Source organism: Aulonocara stuartgranti (genome assembly GCF_965226115.1).
Source record: "Aulonocara stuartgranti genome assembly, chromosome: 22".
Classification (NCBI taxonomy): domain Eukaryota; kingdom Metazoa; phylum Chordata; class Actinopteri; order Cichliformes; family Cichlidae; genus Aulonocara; species Aulonocara stuartgranti.
The window spans coordinates 37426943-37451648 of record NC_138957.1 but is presented as its reverse complement, the minus strand read 5'-3'; the positions used below and the strand labels follow the sequence as shown (position 1 = coordinate 37451648).

Below are 24706 nucleotides of genomic sequence, written 5' to 3'. Positions count from 1 at the left end.
GGTTGTTGTTGCTGCAGTTGTGGTTGTTGTCGGGGCAGTTGTGGTTGTTGTTGGAACAGCTGTGGTTGTTGTCGCTGCAGTTGTGGTTGTTGTTGCTGCAGTTGTTGTTGTTGTTGGAACAGCTGTGGTTGTTGTCGCTGCAGTTGTGGTTGTTGTTGCTGCAGTTGTGGTTGTTGTTGCTGCAGTTGTTGTTGTCGGGGCAGTTGTGGTTGTTGTTGGAAGAGCTTTGGTTGTTGTCGCTGCACTTGTGGTTGTTGTTGGAACAGCTGTGATTGTTGTCGCTGCAGTTGTGGTTGTTGTTGGGGCAGCTGTGGTTGTTGTTGCTGCAGTTGTGGTTGTTGTTGGGGCAGTTGTGGTTGTTGTTGCTGCAGTTGTGGTTGTTGTTGGAACAGCTGTGGTTGTTGTCGCTGCAGTTGTGGTTGTTGTTGGAACAGCTGTGGTTGTTGTCGCTGCAGTTGTGGTTGTTGTTGGGGCAGTTGTGGTTGTTGTTGCTGCAGTTGTCGTTGTCGGGGCAGTTGTGGTTGTTGTTGGAACAGCTGTGGTTGTTGTCGGGGCAGTTGTGGTTGTTGTTGCTGCAGTTGTGGTTGTTGTCGGAACAGCTGTGGTTGTTGTCGCTGCAGTTGTGGTTGTTGTCGGGGCAGTTGTGGTTGTTGTTGGAACAGCTGTGGTTGTTGTCGGGGCAGTTGTGGTTGTTGTTGCTGCAGTTGTGGTTGTTGTTGGAGCAGCTGTGGTTGTTGTCGCTGCAGTTGTGGTTGTTGTTGGAACAGCTGTGGTTGTTGTCGCTGCAGTTGTGGTTGTTGTCGCTGCAGTTGTGGTTGTTGTTGCTGCAGTTGTGGTTGTTGTTGCTGCAGTTGTGGTTGTTGTCGGGGCAGTTGTGGTTGTTGTTGGAACAGCTGTGGTTGTTGTCGCTGCAGTTGTGGTTGTTGTTGGGGCAGTTGTGGTTGTTGTTGCTGCAGTTGTTGTTGTCGGGGCAGTTGTGGTTGTTGTTGGAACAGCTGTGGTTGTTGTTGCTGCAGTTGTGGTTGGGGCAGCTGTGGTTGTTTTTGGAGCATCTGCAGTTGTTGTTGCTGCGGTTGAGGTTGTTGTCCATGCATTGCAGCAGGCTGTGTAGAAATCTTTTCTCAGTTTCATATTTGTTCACCCTTTTAACGAGTATAAAATTCTTTGAATAATAAAGCTTCTCTTACCAACAAAAAGAAGAACGATGATACAAATCTTTGCGATCATAGTGAAGTTGTTTCTCTGCTCTCTGAAAATTTTGTCCATCATCTTTATTATCAGCTGAAGAAAAGATCAAATGCCTAGCATGCCTATGGTCGGTTTAATTCAAAGTATGAGGTTGGCATGAAAGAATGTTTTTGTTGAGTTAAAATCTTTGCATTTTACTGTTTTCATTCATGGCTGCAACATTATATAACTTTATATTTGAAATTACCAATCTGTGATCTCTTTATTCTTAAAAATCTTACCTTGAAGTTGTCAATGTGCTTCTCTTACACTTTATCACTTCTTGTAATTTTTCATGTGTTGCTAATTATTTCATATTTACCATCAAGGTGCTTGTTTATACTGAGCTTGAAACAGAAGTATAGAACTAACATAGTTCTTTATTACTATTCATTACTATGAAAACAGAACAGAACCATTTAAAAAACGAAAACGTTACTTTTTTTAATGAAAATGCTCCCTAAATTAAACAACATAAAGCAACCAGATCACAGTAAAAATAACAATTAACCGTAAAAAACACATGTTGTATATTTAAAATGTATTAATATACAACATGTCAGATATATATTTAATATTAGGATTACTTACATAGTATCTCTCTGCTTGAATGTCATCCACTGCAGTGAAAGAAAGCGATGTTCTTTGACTTCATCTCCTCTTTTTATAAACAGTCAACATGAACCTGAGGGCAAATATGTGCAGGTGGAGTAATGGTAGTTATCGTCATGGTTTAAGGTGTGTGCACTAACCTTTTATTTACCTGCATCTCTCTCCTATTGTCCTCCTGAAGCAGCCATCACTTCAAATTTGTAGTCAAAAAGGATCTGACAGACTAACTCAAACAAATTTTCTGTGATTAGTTTTGGTTTTTATAAAGCTCACAACTGACTGAGTAGGTTTAGACAAAGAAACAACTTTTCCAGGTCTCTACTTCTTTGTTGACAGTCAGTGTGCACATAAAAAACTTCAATTCATTTTATTTTTAAAATTTTCTTTTAAACAAATTCTGTGATTGTTAGAGTCAATGTTCAAACTTGATTTGTTCTGCTTCAGTAACTGAATGAAGTTGTTACTAGTTTAAGTAGATGAATGAATTTTAAAGGCCTTCCTGAGAACAAGGTGTTCATCTTTTATTTCATTTGATTTTCTTGTATCTTATTACATCACTTAATTCCTGAAAACATTTCTCTGTTATTCTTAAAATACATAAACATCCACTACATAATTATTTGTAAGAAAAAATGTTCTTTAATGATTCGTCAAACAGGAGTCAGCGCATTACTGAATGTCTGGGATTTGCCCATCATACCTAAACATAACTTGTGTGACCTTTTAATAAGCTGCTTCTTGTGGTAGGAACACATTTCTAAAGCGTGACAATACGTTAGTGGAACAGTAATGATCTGTGTGTTTGTTTTCTCACGTCAGTGGATGGCTGCTGTTTCCTGTTGCGACACCAACCCTGAAATATCCACCAGACACACACATATGCATAAAAATCCTCAGATGTTTAATTGGAGGAGTCAACATTCCCTGATATAACAGCAAATGTCTTGTGTGAAATGATACAAGTTGGAATTTGATCATTAAATTGATTTGGAGTCTTTACACTGTATGTGTGCCTGTAGTTCATCAGCCTTTTTTCTTAGAGGGACAGAAGGTTGAACAGCAGTATAGGCAGCTGTTGGAGTGATTTTGATAAAAGTTGTCATCGTTGTGCTTAAAATTGTAAACCTTGTCCTGAACTGCATGTTCAGATATTTTTCTGTTCATCCCCTACATGTAGGATGGTGGGAGAGGCTATAGCTGGTTTCCTTATTTTGTAAGGAATGTCTGTGAAGGTTCTCAGTCATCCGGGTCATCGTAGTCTAAGGAGCTTGGAGCAACTTAAAGAAGTCCAGACGCCTTTCTTTCCAAGCTCCTTAGACTTTTGTAAGGATAGTCACTTCCTACCCTTTATGGGCTCACCTGTGCTTGTATATGGTGGACTATTTAAGGGGTTAAGCCCTATGGGGCTTTGGAGTTGATGTCATGCCGCAGTGCATTGTGGGAGTGCGGCACCAGTTTAGCAGGCTACGAATCGCCTGGATCGGTACAAGATTTGGCTTTTTTTTAAGCCTCCATGTTGTGAATTCGCCGTCATTCAAACAAAGGTAAGTCAGCTCGAGTACTGCGAGTAAAATGCGTTTGATTCCCCCCGAACATTCAGATTAGTGCAGCATAAATTCATTCATGAGGGGAAACTACAGTCAGAACATGTGGAGGCTGTTAGAGAGAAAACATAGTGAGTTCAGTGCATTTATGTGACATTGTCCTGAAGGATTTAGTCATTCTCTATGGTTAAAGAAATTGCACTAATTAATTCATATTTATTATAAATAATCCTAATTATACATCTTGCTTCCGTGTTTGTGTCCTGTGTAAGTAAAAATATATTATATTTTGGTTTTATACATCGATTAATGACCTGCAGAATCTCCTTATCATATTAAGTGATTCATAAAAGTCGAACTTTATGCTTTCTCCCTCTTGAAAACGATGACATCCTTGCATTACATACTTTAGGTTCATTTTTTGCTGGCAGATTAAAAAAAACAAACAGGCAACTTTAGACTACAACATGCAGCGTTGTATAGATGGACACATAAAAAGATAAAAAAATCACATGTAAACACTTTGTTACATTTATGATAAATGGATTTGAAAGTACGGCAGCACGGTGGTTAGCACTGTTGCCGCACAGCAAGAAGGTCCTGAGTTCAATTCCACCATCAGGCCGGGGTCTTTCTGTGTGGAGTTTGCATGCTCTCCCCGTGTTTGCGTGGGTTCCCTCCGGGTACTCCGGCTTCCTCCCACCGTCCAAAGACATGCAGCTTGAGGGGATAGGTTAATTGGTTAATCCAAATTGCCACTAGGTGTGAATGTGCGAATGAATGTGAGTGCGAATGGTTGTTTGTCCCTGTGTGTTGGCCCTGCGACGGACTGGCGACCTGTCCAGGGTGTACCCTGCCTCTTGCCCTATGACAGCTGGGATAGGCTCCAGCGCCCCCCGCGACCCTGAAAAGGATAAGCAGAAGCGAATGGATGGATGGATTTGAAAGTAGATAAACACATTTGTGTCGGCCTTGGCTCATAGTTCTTGTCTTTAAATGAACTTTGTCTGTGTGTGTTTCAGGTCCTGCACTCTCAAAGACTGAATGAACCAGCATTGCAGCCATGGGTCACTGTGAGCATCACAGGGAAGGTTGAAGCCGCCCGCTGCACCTGTAAGGCCGGAGTCACAGAGACCTGCAGCCATGTCGCTGCTCTTCTGTTTAATGTAGAAGCAACAGTGTTGATCTGTGGCACAAGGACTGTTACAGATGAACCTGCATACTGGGTTTTGCCTGGTAATATGACCAAGATACAGCCAGAGGTTGGCCATAAGATAGACTTCTCCTCTTCAGCTGCCCAAAAAAAGGCTCTCGATTAAAACATAAACAGACCATCTGTAGTGACAGGGAAAAGAAAAGATTCCACCTGCTACTGTGGAGGAGTTGGATCAACTGATGGGAAAATATTTCTCCAAGCATAGTTCTGTTCTGAATAACCCATAATGTTTTAATTTAGGGGGGCATGTAAATAATTTGCATTTACTGAATATGTACTAATATGAACCACAGTTCAAAAGTTGAATAAAGAAATAAATGTTTGCCTATTTTAATTAAAACCACTTTGTAGAACATCAGTTACAATTGTCATGGAAAACAGGGACCCAGGCGCAGTTCTTCTTCACAGAAACGCAGTGCGTTTATTTACAGTGAAATAGACAGGCAAGTCCAACGTCCCTTGCTCCCAGTGCGTTCCGTGTTGTAACTCCCTAGTGTGTGTGCTCCCCAACTCACTCCTCCACTCGCCTCTCCTGGAGGAAGGAGGAAAAATCCACTATTAGCCACACGCTAGCCAAATACCAAGCTCACACTGCTCGCACAGACTGCACCAGTTCGGAGTAATAATCCCGCGTCGACTGTCGCCGCGAGTCCAGGTTAAATACCTCTTTCTAGAGCATTTTCCCTGGTTTTACTACCACACTGGGGCACATGTTCACCAAAATGCAGCAAACCTTCACCATCTTATCCAGAAGGGTCACCTCTTCACCTTCACATGGAAGAACTAATCTGATTGGCATGGTGGTGTGTAGCATGTGGTTTGAAGCAGGGATTTCGTAGTGCCCCATGTGTAGCGTTGGAACCCAGTCAGGATTTGTTTCATCCATTTCATAGGCTGGTTTGCTGCAATAATGAAAAACAATTAGCAACTAATATGCTATAAAGAGTGATATGAACTTATTTAGAACTTAACTGAATGAAAACGTCTGGAGCACCAACAGATATCTGTGGATGGTAGAGAACTGGATATCAGCTCGTCTCACAGCTGCTATCCAGGCTAGATGTTATCAGATGTATCAGATGTTACCAAACACCTTCGTTTGGTAACATCTGATACACGAGCTCCCTCACGTTGCTTCCAGGTGGGGAAAGAATAAAAACAGAGCCCATTTTCCAGCTTATTCCCTTCCCGATTGTGCGATCTAACGACCAACACAGCAAGGACGAACCATTGCTGATGCTTTCGGTCCTTTAGCCCTTTGTTTGGCCTGCTGAAATGGCGCCTCAGCGGCCACACCCCCTCCCGTGACATCACATTCCAAAGCCCTATACGGGGTGAGGGGAGATGACCCTTTTTTATGACTAGGGATGTTGTTAAAACACTCTTTAACCAGGTAGAAAGTCAGGTATACAAACACACATACATACACAAACAACTCAAAGCATTTTCCACATTCTCGAGGTGGTGGAGTCTTCCCTGAGGAATGCCACATATCCATCAAACAAGAGACAACACGTCAATACTGAGTATTGAGGATGCACCGTAGGCAACTACGTCACAACAAATCTTATCCTGACTCACAAATATCACAACACACGTATGTACCATGTGTTCTAAAACAAGCCTCAAATCCTCAGCTGAAGCATCGACAACATGAATAAAAACACTCTTGTACCGGGTGGAGTCCTGTACTGATGTGTCCAAAAGTTTCCTCTTACAAGATGCTGCTGTCATACTCTCATCTGCAGAGCAGGCTGTACCTGCTGTGGAGACTCAGGTCGTTTGGAGTGGAGGGCCCACTCCTGAAGACCTTCTATGACTCTGTTGTGGCTTCTGCTATCTTTTATGGCGTGGTCTGCTGGGGCGGCAGCATCTCTGCTGGGGACAGGAAGAGACTGAACAGGGTGATCCGAAGGGCCAGCTCTGTTCTAGGATGCCCTCTGGACCCAGTGGAGGTGGTGAGTGACAGGAGAACGGCGGCTAAGCTGTCATCCCTGATGGACAACATCTCCCACCCCATGCAGCAGACTGTGACAGCACTGAGCAGCTCCTTCAGTGGGAGACTGCGGCACCCACGGTGTGGGACGGAGAGATTTCGCAGGTCTTTCCTCCCCACTGCTGTCAGACTCCACAACAAAGACTTTAACTGATCAAGCACACACATCCATACATATGCAATAATACTAAGTGCAATAATCCTTTCTGTCATCGTTGTATTTTTACTCAGTTGTATATAGTATTTGTATTTGTATTCTATTTTTATCTTATTGTATATTTATTTTATTTTATTCTACTGTATATAGTATTTTATTTTATTCTATTCTGTACAGCTGTGTACTGTATTTATTCTTACTGTATTCTAATTTTTGCCTCATAACTTTTGCACTGTCCACTTCCTGCTGTGACAAAACAAACTTCCCATGTGTGGGACTAATAAAGGTTATCTTATCTTATCTTTAAGATGTCAAAGTTTAATTGCATGATTGAGTCTTATTGAAAGGTTTGTGTTGCACAGGCCTATTGCTGGAATGCCAAGACAATTCTACCACAACAGCAAAAGCAAGACGCAAGTCACCAGAGCTCTTTGTGTTGCTCGTGCACAAGGGAGAGAACTGTGACGAGCGCCGTTCCTTCCGCTCGAACCCCAGTCACTCTCCGTTAGCTCCCCCGTAGCACTGCTCTTTATTGAGGTTGCATGAATATGCATAGGTTCAGGTTAACATATGACATCATACACAAGAGTACCTTGTCTGTGTGTAGTGTAGGTATGTGTGTGCGTGTGTGTGTGAGGTCAAGATGTGACCCTGTGAAGTATCCCCAAAGCTGGTGCTAGGAGCCCAGCGGTCCACCTAAACAAAGGGCTCCTATACTAAAACAGATACAGAGTAGGTGTCCCCCTATACCAGGGGTCCGCAATCGCAGTCCACGAGGGCCGGTGTCCTGCAGGTTTTAGATGTGTCCTTGATCCATCACAGCTGATTTAAATGGATAAATGACCTGCTCAACATGTCTTGAAGTTCTCCAGAGGCCTGGTAATGAACCAATCATGTGATGGAGGTGCGTTGACCCAGGGTGAGATCTAAAACCTGCAGGGACACCGGCCCTTGTGAACTGGGATTGGGGACCCCTGCCTTGTACCATAAATCAGTAAGAGAAGGTACGACCTCTCTCATGACATTAGGATTTGTGTGTATATGCCAGAACACTCTGGAAGGCGCACAGAGTCTTTGCAGACTGCTAAGGATCAGACATCCTATTAATATCAATCAATTATATATATTTCTAAGCATAAATGACAATCCAACAATATAAACCTAACACTTGGGTTGCACCTTATTAGCCCCAGCAATAAGTTTCACCTAAATCCTCCTGTAGCCCTAAAGTCAACAAGAAGCCAGCCATGGTAGCATTTTTGTACTAATGAACTCTTCCTAGAGATTTGATTGTATCAGTGTGATCCTTGGTGAGTTCAATCTAAAGACCTTGTTGATCATAGATTGGAAAACTTTTAATCTTTTTGAAAAGGGCCTTCTATTTTTTACCACATGAAGCAAAACTGACTTACAATAAAAATTCAATAAAGATTCACATCATCCAATTTACATGCTTGATAAATGAGACTGTCTCTGGACATCTGTTTGTCAGTATTAGCCCATTACATGAAATAAGCAGTAGGTGATAAACATCATCAGATTTATATCAAGAACACACGTCACAAACTACAACAGCCTTTATCTTTCTATAAACACTGAATGGAGGCTGGAGTGGATACTAATCATCATTGTGCTTTTACTTAACAGACTGTGAGTCACCTGAACATAAAACATGTTCAATAAATAATAATAATCAATAATTATGTAGTTTTATGTAAGCTAGAAGAAAGAAGGGTGGAACTTCAATACTGTCCTGGATGCATGCCGACTATAGTTTATGGCCAAATATTGTGTCTATTTAATGCCAGTTTAGGTTCATTCTTGAATAAATTATTGTGCTTTTGAGTTTCGAAAAACTTTTTCCTGGAAGGTTTAACTCGCTCAGATCTGTTATTTGAATTGTTTTTCTCATTGTATGTCATGCTGTTCATTATCGTGGTGTGTGTGAATTAATTCCGATTCCTAAAATGATTTTTTATGCATTCATGAATCTCATGTTTTTGTGTGAGTGCTTTGATAAAGTAGAAGATGCATCTTAAATGGTTTAAATTGCAAAGAAAGACTCTGAGAATATTAAGTGAAGACAATAACCTGCAGTGTGACCAGGAAGGCAGTGCAGAAGAGCTGTCTTCTTAATTGTCTTCTCAATGCCTAATTTGTAATTATTTTTCTGACAGTAAACAGCACATTAATAAAAGGTGTTTACATCATGGAAAGCACCGTGATAAACAACTTTAATTCCTTGGAGTTATAAACAGGAAATAATGAAGTCAGAACAAAAGAGCCCAGTGAATGAAGAGTCACCACCCAAAACTGAAGAACATTTCTGTGCATTGGGTGTGTTGCTGTTTAAATGCATCATCAGACATGCAATGGACTGTAATAAACTGTGCTGTCAGTCAGCTTGTTGGTATTTAGCAGGAGAATAAAGGAAGAACCCACATGTTTTTGTTAAACATGCTCCTGGTTCTGATCACTGACGCCAGCAGCTGCTGCACACATGAATCACCTCTGTGCAATATTTAGCAAAGACTTCCTGCAAAACATTTCCTGTAAAAGTAACTTATGTTGACTGAACCTTACCTGTCAAACTGGTGATGGTGCAGTTTGTTGACCCACACTGCAGTGAAAGGCAATAATAAACAAAGAGCATTATTACTGCTGTTATTACTGCCCAGGTCCATCAGTGTTTCCACTCACCATCCGTCAGATGCTTCTACAACTTGGTTCAACTTTACCTGGGGTAAACATGTAATTGATTGGACATGATTTGGAAAGACACACAACTGTCTGTACGAGGTTTCATAGTTCCCAGTGCATGTCACAGCACAAACTAAGCTTTAAATTATCGTTAGACCCCTGAGTCAGAATAGTAGCAAAGCACAGATCTGGGGAAGGATACAAAAACATTTCTGCAGCATTGACGCAGCACAGTGCTTCCATCATCTGTAAAGGTGACCTGCAGGTTACCATCTGTATGTGAGTAAGACCCTGACACTCTGACAGAACCCCAACATTGCTCAGTGGAGAGAGGAGAACTTTCTAGAACCGCGGTCTGGAACCTTTTTGGCTGAGAGAGCCATGAACGCCACGTATTTTAAAATGTAATGCCGTGAGAGCCATACAATATGTTTAAAATGAAATAAAAGTAAATTTATGCATTTTATGTAGCACGAACGCTTTTAAAAGACAGTAAGTCTCTGAATTCCTTTCAATAATGGTGTTTTGCTGTTGCTAACCAGTGATAAATAAAGCACTTCTTACCATTAATGCAATTTCTGGAGCTACATGGTTTTGCTGATGGCTTTGTAGTCTGGTTGATATGTGGTGAGGTTAAGCTTCATGCAGGCATTGAGACTTCACTCCGTTAAACGGGATCGTAGGTCGGTCTTAATGTTCTTTAGATGTGAGAAAGACTGTTCACATTGTCAGTACAGCACTTCTCACACGCTGAGTGTGTGGTTTGTGACGTGAAGCGCGTACCAAGTTTTGACAATCAGCAGGTCTGTGGGATTTTTCATTTTCCCTCATTTGTGTTAGTTCGCCAACTCTGCTTGCTGTCGAGCAAGTTTTTTCAAATCTTCATTCAGTGACTTGATCTTATTCACCCACATGTCTGAGGCCTTCAGGTCAGCAGCTTGTAGCTCAAAGTCTCTGACAGAAACACTGGGGATGCAACTCAAGTCGGCACTGTCCACTCATGGGGATGGGTGATGAACTTAAAAGGATGAGTGCGTTCACGAAATTCAGCTAGCTGAATGCAGATTTCACTTCAAGGTTGTGTAGTAAAACTGTCATGGCTGATTTTTAGTTTCAGCTGCAGAGAGTTTAAGTACAACGTGGACAGCTGCTAGCAGGAAGAAAAAACATTATTCTTGGTCCACATCTCGTCAGTAAAACTCAACTCAATCTATCTACTATTTTAATATTACTCTACCAGTTATTTTTTAATAGAGCTGTACCAGTCTGGACAGTTACTCAGGGTGTTTTGTAAATTCTAAGCATTGTTCTGATGGTCAGATGAGGAATTTATTGACAGTGGGGGTCTGTCTGTCATAAAATGAGGAGTAAGAGCTGCCTCAGTCAGATAAACAGGAAGTCACAGTTACTAGTATGGGGGAGGGCAACACCCCCAGACTGAACAATAGAATTAGTGAAAAACTATTGAAGAGGGGTGACACAGGGCAGCCCCCCCACGTACTCTATATGTGTGTGTGTAAGAGGAAAGATCCTCAGATCCACTTGATGCTTGCTGTGACTGCATGTAGTAGGATCTCCCAATGCGCACTGGTAATAAAGCTCTGATGAAAAATACTCCAGCCTCATCCGACACTTCTTCTCCAGCTGTGATATCAAACGGATCGGTGAGGTCAAGAAGAAGTGAACCTCAACACCATCATGCCCTGAGGTGCTGTAGCCACTGAAACAGCTGGCTGTGTTTGGAGGTCAAAGAGACTGTGGTCAGAGTGAAAGGATTACTCTCCTGCTGCATATTGAAGGTTTGTGTGAGAACAGTGAGCTGTCTGGAGCACAGAATGTGAAGACCAGCATTGATAAACAACAATGCCTGTGTGTGTCATGGTCCCCGTGTCTGCCCGGCCGGCTCCACGAGGCCACATGTGTTTTGTGTACATTCTCCTCTCTCCTCCCCGCCAGGGCGGAGCTCACTGCAGGCTCCCTCCCCTGGCACACACACCTGCATCTCGCCAGGCTCTGATTATGGGTTGGACTCTTAAGGCCGGGATGCAGACAGCCTCACCGCTGGATGATTGTGCTAGACACGTCAGTAAACCTCAGCCTGGTATCCTTAAGCATTGTGGACCTGCTGTGTAACCCTCTTTTCTCCTGTGCACAGTTTCAGAATCAGAATCAGAATCAGAATGGGGTTTATTGCCAAATGTTGAGCAGGTTTACAACATTAGGAAATTGCTGCGGTGCTTCAGTGCAAACATAGTGTCATAAATGGCACTTAAATAGACATGAAAAAATAAAAGTAGGGATAAGAATTAAAAGTGCTACATGGAAAGATATATACATGAGTGCAGGTGGTGATCAGTGCAAACATGGAATGATGCAGTGACACAGCGTAGGGTCATATGTTAGTGGCGGGGACAATCATGTGGTTATTGTTCATGTGTCCAACAGCAGAGGGGAAGAAACTGTTCTTGTGGCGAGAGGTTCTGGTGCGAATGGACCGGAGCCTCCTGCCTGAGGGGAGCAGGTCAAACAGACTGTGTCCAGGGTGAGAAGGGTCAGCTGAGATCCGGGCTGCACGCCGCAGTGTCCTGGAGGTGTACAGGTCCTGCAGAGATGGGAGTCTGCAGCCAATCACCTTCTCAGCAGAGCGCACAACACGCTGCAGTCTCTGTTTGTCCCTGATAGTGGCTCCAGCGTACCACACGGTGATGGAGGAGGTGAGGATGGACTCGATGATTGCAGTGTAGAATTGCATCATCGTCCGTGTTGGCAGGTTGAATTTCTTCAGCTGCCTCAGGAAGTACATCCTCTGCTGGGCTTTCTTAATGACGGAGGTGATGGTGGGCTCCCACTTCAGGTCCTGGGTGATGGTGGTACCCAGGAAGCGGAATGAGTCCACAGAGGTGATGGGGGTGTCAGTCAGGATGATGGGGGGGAGTGGGGCTGTGTGCTTCCTGAAGTCCACAATAATCTCCACTGTCTTCTGGGCATTCAGCACCAGGTTGTTGTGGCTGCACCAGGACGCCAGACGTTCAACCTCCCTCCTGTAGGCAGACTCATCCCCGTCCGAGATGAGCCCAATAGCGGTGGTGTCATCTGCAAACTTGATTAGCTTGACAGACTGGTGGGTGGAGGTGCAGCAGTTGGTGTACAGGGAGAAGAGCAGGGGAGAAAGAACACAGCCCTGAGGGGAGCCGGTGCTGATGGTCCGGGAGTCCGAGACATTCTTTCCCAGCCTCACGTGCTGCTTCCTGTCCGTCAGGAAGTCAGTGATCCACCGGCAGATGGGATCAGGCACATTCATCTGGGAAAGCTTGCCTCGGAGATGGTCTGGAAGGATGGTGTTGAAGGCAGAGCTGAAGTCCACAAACAGGATCCTGGCGTAGGTTCCTGGGGAGTCCAGATGCTGCAGGATGAAGTGTAGGGCCATGTTGATGGTGTCGTCTACAGACCTGTTGGCTCTATATGCAAACTGCAGGGGGTCCAGGAGGGGGGCCGTGAGGGTCCTGAGATGGGAGAGAACTAGGCGCTCAAAAGACTTCATGACCACAGATGTCAGAGCCACGGGTCTGTAGTCATTTAGTCCAGTGATCCTAGGTTTCTTGGGGACAGGGATTATGGTAGAGGACTTGAAGCAGGCAGGCACATGACATGCCTGCAGTGAGGAGTTGAAAATGCCAGAAAACACTGGGGCCAGCTCGTTTGCACAGTGTCTGAGGGTGGCAGGAGACACGCCGTCTGGGCCGGGAGCTTTCCGAGCATTCAGACTCTTAAACTGCTTCCTCACATCTGCTTCATGAATATGAAGAGTTGTGGTGGGAGGAGGTGGTGTGAAATCCTCTTTTGTGTGGGGTGAGGAGGGGGGTGTTGTAGGTGAAGTGTTTGAAGGTGGTGATGGCTCTATGTAGGGGGGAGAGGTGGGGGAATGAGTGTCCAAAGTGTCTCTATTGTTGGGGTCGTTGGAGGTGTGAAGGCTGCCTGATGGCTCGTCAAAACGACAGTAGAAGTCGTTGAGGGTGTTGGCTAAGAGCAAGTCATCAGTGGAGTGGGGGGTTTTAGGCTTGTAGTTTGTGATATTCCTAAAACCTTTCCACACAGAAGCCGAGTCGTTCTCTGAGATCTGCTGCTGCATCTTCTCAGAGTGCTGATGTTTAGCAATGACCACTTCTTTAGTGAACCTGTACTTGGCCTCTCTGTAGCAGTCCCTGTCTCCGCTTCTGAACGCCTTTCTCTTTTCCAGCCACAGCTTTTTGAGTTTAGGAGTAAACCAGGGTTTGTCATTGTTATAACTCACCCTGGTGCGTGATGGCACAATGCTGTCCTCACAGAAGTGGATATAGGAGGTGACAGTGTCCGTAAACTCGTCCAAGCTGTTAGAAGCAGCCTTCATTGTGTCCCAGTCTGTGGTCTCCAAACACGTGCGAAGCTCCTCCACAGCCTCGTTGCTCCACAGTTTTTTAGTCCTCACGACAGGTTTGGAGAGCTTCAGCCTCTGTCTGTACGCGGGGATTAGGTGGATCATGACGTGGTCAGAAAGTCCGAGTGAAGCGCGGGGCACCGCGCGATAGGCCCCGCTGATCGTGCTGTAACAGTGGTCTAATGTCCTCTCCTCTCTGGTCGGACATTTAATATACTGCTTATATTTTGGAAGCTCATGGCTCAGATTGGCTTTGTTAAAGTCCCCAAGAGCAATGATGAGAGAGTCCGGGAATGTCCGCTCCGTGTGGAGAATCTGCTCCGCGAGTGCGCACTGAGCTGCCTGCGCATCTGCGTCTGGCGGAATGTAAACAGCGGCCAGGATGAATGAAGCAAACTCCCGCGGAGAATAAAACGGTTTGCAGTGAATAAAAAGGTATTCCAGAGAGGAAGAGCAGTGCTGAGCAATCACTGTTACGTCTGTGCACCAGCCACTATTGATGTAGAAGCAGAGACCTCCACCTTTGGACTTACCGGAGAGAGCGGCCTGCCGGTCCGCGCGCAGCAGATGGAAGCCCTCCAGCTTGAGCGCGCAGTCTGGGATGTTCTCACTGAGCCACGACTCCGTAAAACATAAGACACAGGAGGAGGCAAAGTCTCTGTTCATGCTTCTCATCAGGGCCAGTTCGTCTATCTTATTCCAGAGTGAGCGTACATTAGAAAGGAAGATCCCAGGAAGAGCAGTTCGCAGTCCGCGTCTCCTCAAACGCACGAGTGCGCCGGCTCGCTTCCCTCTCTTTCGGCGTCTCGCTTTCCTGGTCAGAGTCAGCAGTAAATCTGCCGCAGATGTGACAAATATTGGAAATAAATCCACAGGCGTTGTAGTCCTGTAGTGAAGGAGCTCTTCTCTGGTGTACGAGTATCCAGAGGAGTGCCCAGACACAGAAGAAATGCACAAAAACAAAACAAAAGTAACGCACTGAAGCACCAGGGCGACCATCCGCGGCGTCATCTTGGTAGGCCCGTGACCAACCCCGGACCCGTGACCAACCTGTTGTTTGAACCGTCGTAAAGAAGAAGAGCTAGCATGTATGTGACTCCTATCCCGGACTTCCCTTTCGGACCCAGGACCCCCGCTCCCCTCACTGTATATATCTGCACCTGGTGACTGTGTAAATAAACGTTGTTTTCCCCTGAACTCTGCTCTGCGCCTGAGTCCTACCACACCGCATGACAGTGTGTTTGTACTGCACATCAGAGCCAACGACAGGCTGTCATGTGACTGAGGACAGGTGATGCTGTTACAGTTACTTCTAAATCACATCTATTTACTCAAAAAAGCTTCATTTAAAAATAAAATAAATTATGGTTGCACAGTCCTTCCTTATGAAACTATAATGAAATCAACCCAGGCTGGTTCCAGACGGCAAAGCTGACTGTTCAATTAAGGCCAAACATTTGATGCATTTCCTCTCACATTAAAGTGACTCACAGTTAACAGAAGAGAGCACAACAGAAAAACGACACACCTGCTAGTTTGGGAGTTTCTCTATAACAATACATTTTTTGCCAAGTCATTCATTGAGTTCATCTTCATGAAAATAACAGCCATTTAATAATCTTGCTGTAACTGAACTTGGTCCCTGGTAATTTTCCATAATTGAACATAAAGGATATTTAACGCTTCATGAACTTGAGTAATTTACGTTTTGCCCTGCAAATTCTTTAAATGCTTTTGTCGTGCACCAAGTGAGAGCCTCATTGTGACTAAACTGAAAGCAACATTTCAAGGATGTGTTTCACAAACCAGACTAAACAAAGTCAGAGTCCAGTGCTCATATTTGTCATAGAAACTCTCATTCTTTGGTTCCAGGAAAGTTGATCAGTGTTTGTCCAATCAATTTATTCTCAGTTAAGCAAGTGAATTAGGCCTAATGGAAGGTGAAATCACTGCCGATACCATGATTCACCTTGGCAACAGGTAAATAAAGAGGAGAAAGCCTGTCATCTCACATTTGCAATAAGATTTCATTTTACCACTGGACTTTGTTATTGGTTTTCATTGGATGGATCCCAGCTCTGCACTCCTCCAATTAGTATGAATGTCTGAATTTTAAACTGCTCAAATAGATGACAGACACCAGAGGTCCACCTGAATTTAAAATTCATACAAGGACATGTCTGATAATATTATAAACACAGGAAATGACTTCAGTCTGTTCAATAAACACCAGAGATGTACCTGTCTTCACTGTAAAGCGACATGTTTTTATGTATTATTTTTTATGATGTTTTCTTTTCAGTTGATGAAAGAGGGGTTTTTTTTCAGTCTTATTTTTTCTTCCGGCCACTAAAGTTCATTAATAGATACCAAAAAGTTGTGATTTACAATTCCCACAAATGACAAGTGGGAAAATTATGTTTGCTGATAAAGTGTTTGAGAGCTGCCTGATGGGTCTGAATGTGGTGTGTGATGTAGTTTTGAAGCAAAAGAAAAGTGACTGACAGCTCATTGTCATGTGACTTTGGTCGTCTCTGCTTCATCGGTGTCACCTCGCGGAGTGTTACTGCTCTGCCTGCAGGATTTCAGGCATGTGTGAGGAGCAGCGTAGCTATGCTAACCCTCATGTTGAGACGTTACATACCTGTGTGACAGCTGAACAAAAAAATCATTGAAGTCAATACAAAGAAAGAAAAACAGGGATTTATCAGCCACAAAGGGGGTGACTTTATAATTTAGGTAGTGCTGTCAGTGTTAACACGTCAATTCAGCATTAACGCGCTTACACGCATTAACATGGTCATCACGATTAACGCGATTTTAAACACACTCGACCCATCTGGAGCGCAGAATGAACAAACTTTGGACAAACTGCCTGAAATGCATTGATAGAAACATTTCAGGGATTTTGTTCAATGGAAAAAGCAAGTATATATGAAGATCAAATGTCAGTTGTTGTTTTGAATGTACTTTTTTTTTTTAGGAACATTTTTATGCAGCAAAAGGGGGAAAAAAACAGAAACAAAAAAAAATATTATAAGGTCATCGGAAGACAATATATACATGTATATACATCCACACATTTACACATACATACATCAACACTATGGTGTTGCAAGTTCTATGCATTAAAGAGTGCTGTCACAGTTTGTAAACCCCTGCCATTTTCTCCAACATCTCCTTCCCAAGTCGCCCTGATGTCGCAGGTGAAAGTCATACATTCCATCAATCGGATGTTTTCTACTATAGAGGTAAAAAGGGAGGATCTTTACAAAGCCAGCGTTTTGTTATAGCTTTTTTCGCAGATGCCAAAAGAATTCTCAGGAGATAAACATCATCTGTAACTAAATCTTCTGCAAAATATCCCAAATTCAATGATGCGAATGTACAACTCATATTGAATCCCAGTGCTTTTGTAATTATTTTTACAACTTCCAACCAGAAGGGTCGTGTCACGGCTGGGGCAGCAGTTGTGTGGTGTTTGGAGAGGAAGGACCCAAGTTGCAGACAACGGCGATGATGCGAGTGAGGTTTACTGATGACGGGTCACAGTGACACAGAGCGGTGATGAAAATTACAAAGTAAACTGCACTGGGAAAGCTAGTAAGCTGACCTGAAACATAACAGAAACACGAGGCGAGGAGCGGAGAAACACAAAATAACATAGACAAGCCCACAAGGAACACAGGCAGGCACACACTATAAATACACACAAGATAATGAGGGAATGACACACCAGAGGGGAACACAGCTGAAACTAATGGGCATAATGAGAAACAGACCTTCAAAGTAAAACAGAAAATTCACAGACTGTTTTACAAACACAAACTCAAAGACACGAACTGAACACCGGGAGAGGACACAGGAAGGGATAACAGAAACACAAAACACAAACACGAAAAACAAAAACAGAAGAAACTAGAAAACAATAACAATAAACTCAAAACACTGGGTCAGCGACCCAGGACCATGACAGGTCGTATGGACGGGCAGGACCAGAATATGTGTCCATGATCTGCCATGTCTGTGAAGGTTCTCAGTCATCCAGGTCATCGTAGTCAAAGGAGCTTGCAAAGAAAAGCGTCTGGACTTCTTTAAGTTGCTTGAAGACGTTTCACCTCTCATCCGAGAAGCTTCTTCAGTTCTAAGGTCAAATGGTGGAGAGTCCCAGATATAAGCCTAGTGGGAGTTTCCCCCCACAGAGGGACAAAAGGACCCCCTGATGATCCTCTAATCACCTGAGCCAAGGTGTGAAACTGGGTGTGGGTCACAATCAGCCAGAGTTTCAGGTGAGCTCATTGTGAAACCTGGCCCCACCCTATCATGTGATTTCCTGAGGTCAGATGGCCCAGGATGTGAGTGGGCGTTAAGGCGTCTGGGGAGGATCTCAAAACTGGATTATAGATGGCAGAGAGTTGGTGTCGTAAACCCCGCCTCTGTTCAAAGATGGTCGCTCACAGTGGACATAGATGCTTCTTTCACTCAATCTGCCATGACTTCCCCACATTTTCTCCAGCTCAGCGAAGATGTAGCACTGAATTTAGACTTTTGTTTAATAATAATAATAATAATAATAATGGATACTTTATTGATCCCCATGGGGAAATTACTTGTTTTTCTCTGCATTTGACCCATTCACTCAGTGAAGCAGTGGGCAGCCCACTAAGCAGGCGCCCGGGGAGCAGTGTGTAGGGACGGTACCTTGCTCAGGGGTACCTCAGGGTAGCCGTTAAGTGGATTCGAACCGCCGACCTTCCGATCATGGGGCGACCACTTTACCTCTTCCAACAAGTTCCACCACATGTTGGAATTAATTGTGGTGAACTGTGTTTCCCAAATCCTTGACCACCTGTCTTCTTAATCTCAGTGTCCATTTCTCTTTCCCATTTCTGCTTTATGTAAATTGTTAAGTCCTTTTTAAGCTTAATCATACATTTGTACAGTTTATTTATCAGGGCTCTGTTACTCCTGGAGTCATAAGTATCAATGAAGATGTTAACAATCGAGAAGTCCCCAGGGACACAGCAGTTTATTCTTTTACCAATATAGTCACGGACTTGCAACTATCGGAAGAAGTCTTGTTTCTCGAGGTCATAAGTCTTGCATAAGGTATCGAAAGCCATAATTTTAGATTTTACAATAACTGTACACACAGCAGTAATTCCATGCCATGCCCATTGTCTAAATCTCCTGTCATGGGAGGCAGGTAAAAAATCAGGGTCGTATGCTGGCCACCTCAGAAGTTTTATCTTTGAAGTTACCTTTCAGTTCAGCTCACAGTGTAGCCATGTCAGCCATCAGAACACTACTCACAGCATCCCAAAGCCAGTCCAGGCCTCGGTTGCCATCTTGTCCCGATGCAAGGCTTGCCTCATTAGCCGTGGCTTCTTTCTCCATTTCACAATCACGGATGTTTCGTAGTCTGTATCCTCCTTTCTTAGATTTATCCCCACTCATTATTGTGTCAAAGTATAGCAGTTTAACCTTAATACAACTCTTGAGTCTGGGGAAATAAACAGTAGGTGCCAAAGATCACTTTTTATTCGGCCATGTGGCAGAGGTGTGGTCCCTGGCTCAGCTGCAAGGGAGGGGTGGTGCAGTGAGCTCAAGGGGGCAGTGCCGGGGAGACAGGTGAGGCCGTAGGTGGTGGCAATTGAACTAATGACTCTTTTTCCTTTATAGTGAAGCGAGAGACCAGGATGGATGGGTGCAAGTTGGCAATAAAAGCTGAAACTGTAAGCGAAACCATTGTGTGTGTTGGATCCGTATTACACACTCCCCATGTGTCTAAAAAGTATGGTTTCATTTGTGTTGTCTTCCCAACACTGTTGACATTACACCATGACACACATTGCAGGAACTGTTGCTGCAAAAAAGCTGAACTGAATATGTGCACCACTACTGACTGACTTTTATACAGAAAGGACTATCATGAGGATCTTAATAAGAGAATATATAAATAAAAGATAAAAAGATACCGGTGAGTAGCGGCAGCAAGTCGCGCCAGCGTTCACTCAACCGGAAGGTGTAAGTGCAACTAATAATCAGTGCTAAAAGACTTTATTTATGGCATTTTTGAAAAGTGGAATTACAAGCTCAGTGCTTAGACTGAAATTATCGTAAGACAGTAATATTAATATTTGTCCTGGATGATATATACATAAACATCATTTCTAGGAGAAAAAAACTAATTCTCAATTCTCAAATTTAAGATTTTCAGACACAATACATAAGAAATCAAATATGCTTATTTCAATATTTTAAATATTCACATCTATATCCTTCTATTTTTATAACATAATTTGCAGAAAGTGAACTAAAGGAAAATGTTAACAATATGAGATTAGTACATGTGACATAAGAGCCACAACTACTCACAGGAAGCTGATGTTGTTGAAGATGGCAGAGGAGGTGGTTCTTGTTGCTGCTGTGGTTGTTTTGTTGTTGCTGCGGTTGTTGCAGTTGTTGTTGCGGCAGAAGTACTGGAAGAGCATATCGGAGAAGAATGCAACACATACAGGAAACGTTCAGTAGCTAGTGTATCTAAGAGCAGACCACAGCAACCTCCCTAAACAGGGCCCAGTAATCATCACAGTGGCACAGAAGAAGTCCAGACGCTTTTCTTTCCAAGCTCCGTAGACTAGCAGCTAAGATGAACAGGCACATGGGTCAATACATGAGTGGGGCACAGAAAGGAATCAGCAAGAATACCAGAGGTGCAAAACACCAGCTACTGGTAGAATGAGCAGTCAGCTGAGACTGCAAGACTAGGCTAACAAACCTGTGCACTACCTGGATTCATTACAAGAAGGCCTATGACTCAATGCCCCACACCTGGTACAAGATCAAAAGAACTCTAAGAGCCTTCATTAGGAACTTAATGGGGATGTGGCATACAAAACTAGAGGCCAACTTCAACCCCATAGCACAGGTCACCGTCAAGTGCAGAATCTACCAAGTCCCCACTACTGCTCAGAGATCATTGACAGGACTGACTATCGATATCAACGAAGAGAGGGAAGGTAGTCTGAACTGAGGAGATCGAACTACCAGAAAGCCACATTTCAGACATTGAAGACAGATACAAGTACCTGGGGATCCCACAGGAAAACACAGCTGCGTCTGGCCAAACGTCTGGTGAACGGTGCTTCTGGACCATCTGCACGTCTCCGCACAACGAGTTGTTAATGAACGCAAACACACCTCCCCCGACAGCCTTACCGGAGGCTGCAGTCCGGTCTCCTCAGTATATGGAGTGAGTCTGCAGCTAAACAGTGCACTCTGGGACTTTGACTGAGAGCCTGGTCTTGGTGAAAATAAGAGTGAAGCATTATCTAATTTCCTGTGTTGTGATCTTGGCTCGTAATTCGTCCAGTTTGTTTTCCAGGTTCCTCACATTGGCCAACAGGAGGCTGGGTAATGGTGGTCGGCTAGCCCAAGCTTTTAACCTAGCATGGAGCCCCCCCTTCTTGCCTCGCTTACGTCGCCATCTTCGAAGCACTCTCCTGGGGTCAGCTGACTCACTAGGGCCTAGTGAGAGTGGGGGAGTGGTGTTGTGGTGGTGGTGGAGGTGGCTACCGGGCCGAACAATGACTTGAAGCTTCGACGGAAGGTGAAGTCCAGAAGATTATGTGAGTTGCTGATGTCCAGTAGTGCCTGTCTCAGGTATGTTGACAGTACACAAAGCACAAAAAGAACAAAAAACAAACAACAACAACAAACAAAAAGTCAGTATCTGAGAGCGGAGCAACCAAACACGTCTGCCTCGAGGGGCATCATGACTACACTATAAATAAATAAATCCACTGTCTTTGTTCTGCACATCCTGCGTGTGGGTCCAGTTTTTCCTACAGACTACAGGATACAAGCAGAAGTATTAAACATTCATTCAGCAATTACGTGGCCCAGCCCAAATGACTCTGCTTAATAAAAAAGTAAAAATGAGAATCCTCGTGTCTGCAGGTGGGAACGTTAACAGACACAGTTATTGCCCACATGCTGCTACATTGTCTCTCTGCACAGGCAGCTGATCTAACAGAAGCTCATGAATGGGAACAAAATAAAAAGTTAATTAGTTAGTTTTAAATCACAGGCCACACACAGCTAGACCAGTGAAACTAAGTTTACTTTCAAGATTATGGTCAAAGGAGCTTGCAAAGAAAAGCATCTGGACTTCTTTAAGTTACTTGAAGACGTTTCACCTCTCATCCCAGAAGCTTCTTCAGTTCTTTTTTTTTTTTTTTTTTTTTTTTTTGGCCTGTCCCGTTTGGCTCTTTTGCATCAGAATTGTTGTCTAAAGGCAAAGAAAGATGCCCAACGGATTTACTTTACCAAACTGACCATCCCAGCCTTGCCGTAATGGTCCATTTGATTCACCTTTTATTGTTTATTTTATTTTCACTTACTGAATACGGGACAGACTTGACTGGGGGAAAGAAGGGGAGAAAGAAAGAGGGAAAGAGAAACAGCTGAGAAGAGGGACGGGGGAGAAGGGCAAAAGACAAAAACCAACAGAACGGGCAGAGAAAAAAAAAAGCATATATCAATCACCTGGGTCACCTGCTGAGAAAGAAAAAAGAAAGCAAGCAGAAGAGAACAAGAGTAATAGAATAAACAACATCACAATGATATATGGGAATATGACAGTAAATACTAAATGTTAAACATTATTGTGCAGCACATAAGATCAACAGAACACAGTGTGCTTTGAGGTAGGAGCCAAAAAGGGTGTAGTTTGTGGGTGTGATCACCCGTGTGTACACCTGTGAGCATGGACGCGCTTGTTTTTTGTTTTTTAAAAGGTTCCTCCATGTAATAATCTGCTAGAGGGTGTGGGGGGGCCACAGCCCCGTCCTCCAGGGAGTGAAGCAGGTGTGGAGGAGATCAAAACTCCAGACATCCAGAGGCCCCCAGAACACAAGAGACCAAGGAAGACCAACAGAGGGGCAGCTGCGCCACTGTCCCAGAAAGAGCTGAGGAGAGTCCCAGATGAGGGCTCACTCAGCAGCCGCGGAGCAGAAGCCAGGGGGGGTTGCAGTGACGCGCCCGTGAGCTCCGCCGGCAGCCAGCCGTGCCTGAGTGACCGAGCCCCAGGCCGAGAGGCCGGGGGCACCCCACCTCCGAAGTGGCCCGAGCGAGCCCCAGGCTCCAGGCCCCGATAAGCGGCCGCCAAGGAGTGAGCCGGTGTGTACCTGGACGCCCATCCCCGGACACAAAGAACCACCAACGCACCGATGTCTGAGGGGGTCCGCCACTGGCAGGGGAAGTGGTGGTAGGGGGAGATAGGCCTCCAAACCTTGGAGGGCCTGAGATGTCCCCAGAGAGGTGGCGCCTGACACCCAACCTGACATATAGACACAGACATACAGGCACACACAGATACAAACATCCATTCCCACCCTCATGCTCTCATATGCACTTACTCCACACTCAACCAACGTGGAGACAGACATAAAGAGACGTTGTACACACGATCACACTCCCCAAGCGTACTCTACAAACCGGGTCTAGGTGCCCCCGCCCCTGGAGGGAGGAACTGCACCCAGACCCAGGTGGTGTTTCCCTTTTCCCTGCGGTGGGGGGAGGCAGACCGCCCCGACTCCGCAGCAGCAGGAAGGCTCCACACTCCAGACCGCAGTCGGACGGCCAACTCCTCCTCCTAGCCCCCCTGCTCCAGCAGGTCGCAGAGAACGGGGGTGAGAGAAGACTCCAAACCTCCCTCCACCCGCTCATTGTAATGTTGATGCATGTGTGTTCTAAGGTGCATTTAAAACCCAGGAGGGCATGGAGCTACCTGCCAGAGAGCAGCAGGTAAGCGCATGGTCCCTCCTGCTAGCCCTCAATGTCTACGTGTATTTAAAATTGAGAGGTGGGCACCGACGCCAGGGGTGGGGTGTACACCCTGATGGTACTTTGGACTCCGTGTATCGTGCCCACCCCCAAGATCCTATATGTATGTGTAATGAGAGCTTCTTCAGTTCTAAGGTCAAATGGTGGAGAGTCCCAGATATGAACCTAGTGGGAGTTTCCCAAGAAAGGACACACGCATGTAAAGGAAGCACTCAAAACGTGCGGCTATCCTAAATGGGCGTTCTTAAAGTCAGCAAAGAGGCACAGAAAAGAAGACCAGACACCAGCGAGGGAGGATAAGAAGGACAGACGCAACAACATTGTCATCCCCTATGTGGCCGGTGTATCAGAGAAACTCAGGAGAGTTTTCTCCAAGCATGACATCCCGGTGCATTTCAGACCCAGCAACACACTCAGACAAAAACTGGTTCACCCGAAAGACAAAAGCCCTTTATCAGTCAGCAAAACCTTTGAAAATAAAGTTAAAAGTGCAAAATTGAAATTCCTCCAGTGGGCCAGGCCGGCCTACTTGTCTAGCTGGTTCTGACCCCTGGGCTGCATGTTTGATACCCATGGCCTACATGGACAACAAATATGCCATCAGACCCAAAAGCTCATCATGGGATTCTGTTTGATGATTTCAGGTCTGTTTGATTCTGTTCATGTGTGCCTGGTGTTCCAAAGATCATAAATTTAGAAGTGAATTCCTTAATTATCAAATGTTTGATCTTTTTTTGACAAGGAGGTTGCAAAGAGTTAAGGTGGGTGGCAAGCTTCTGACACGTAAGTGTTGCAGAATAGGGTTGCCTCGAGGAGTTCTTCTCTCCCTTTCACTTTGTACTGATAAAACAAAAGAAACTCTAAAGACGTATGGATGACTGCTTGAAATGAGAACATGCTAAGTTTCATGTGAGAAACAAGCTCAGATACTTTATTTTCCTTGCAGATTCAAGCTGCTTGCAGTTCCTTTCAAGATTATGAGTTGTACATT

The 24706-nt window shown here is 44.4% G+C and overlaps 1 long non-coding RNA gene across 1 annotated transcript; it reads right to left on the bottom strand.

The window, feature by feature from the left end:
* Nucleotides 1–1024: 1024 nt before the first annotated feature.
* LOC309699441 lies at nt 1025–1850 on the bottom strand. Its single transcript, XR_014274349.1, has 3 exons — nt 1819–1850; nt 1188–1249; nt 1025–1103 (listed from the first exon to the last, which is right to left on the bottom strand). It is a non-coding gene; the product is annotated as an uncharacterized lncRNA (long non-coding RNA).
* Between the last annotated feature and the right edge of the window lie 22856 nt (nt 1851–24706).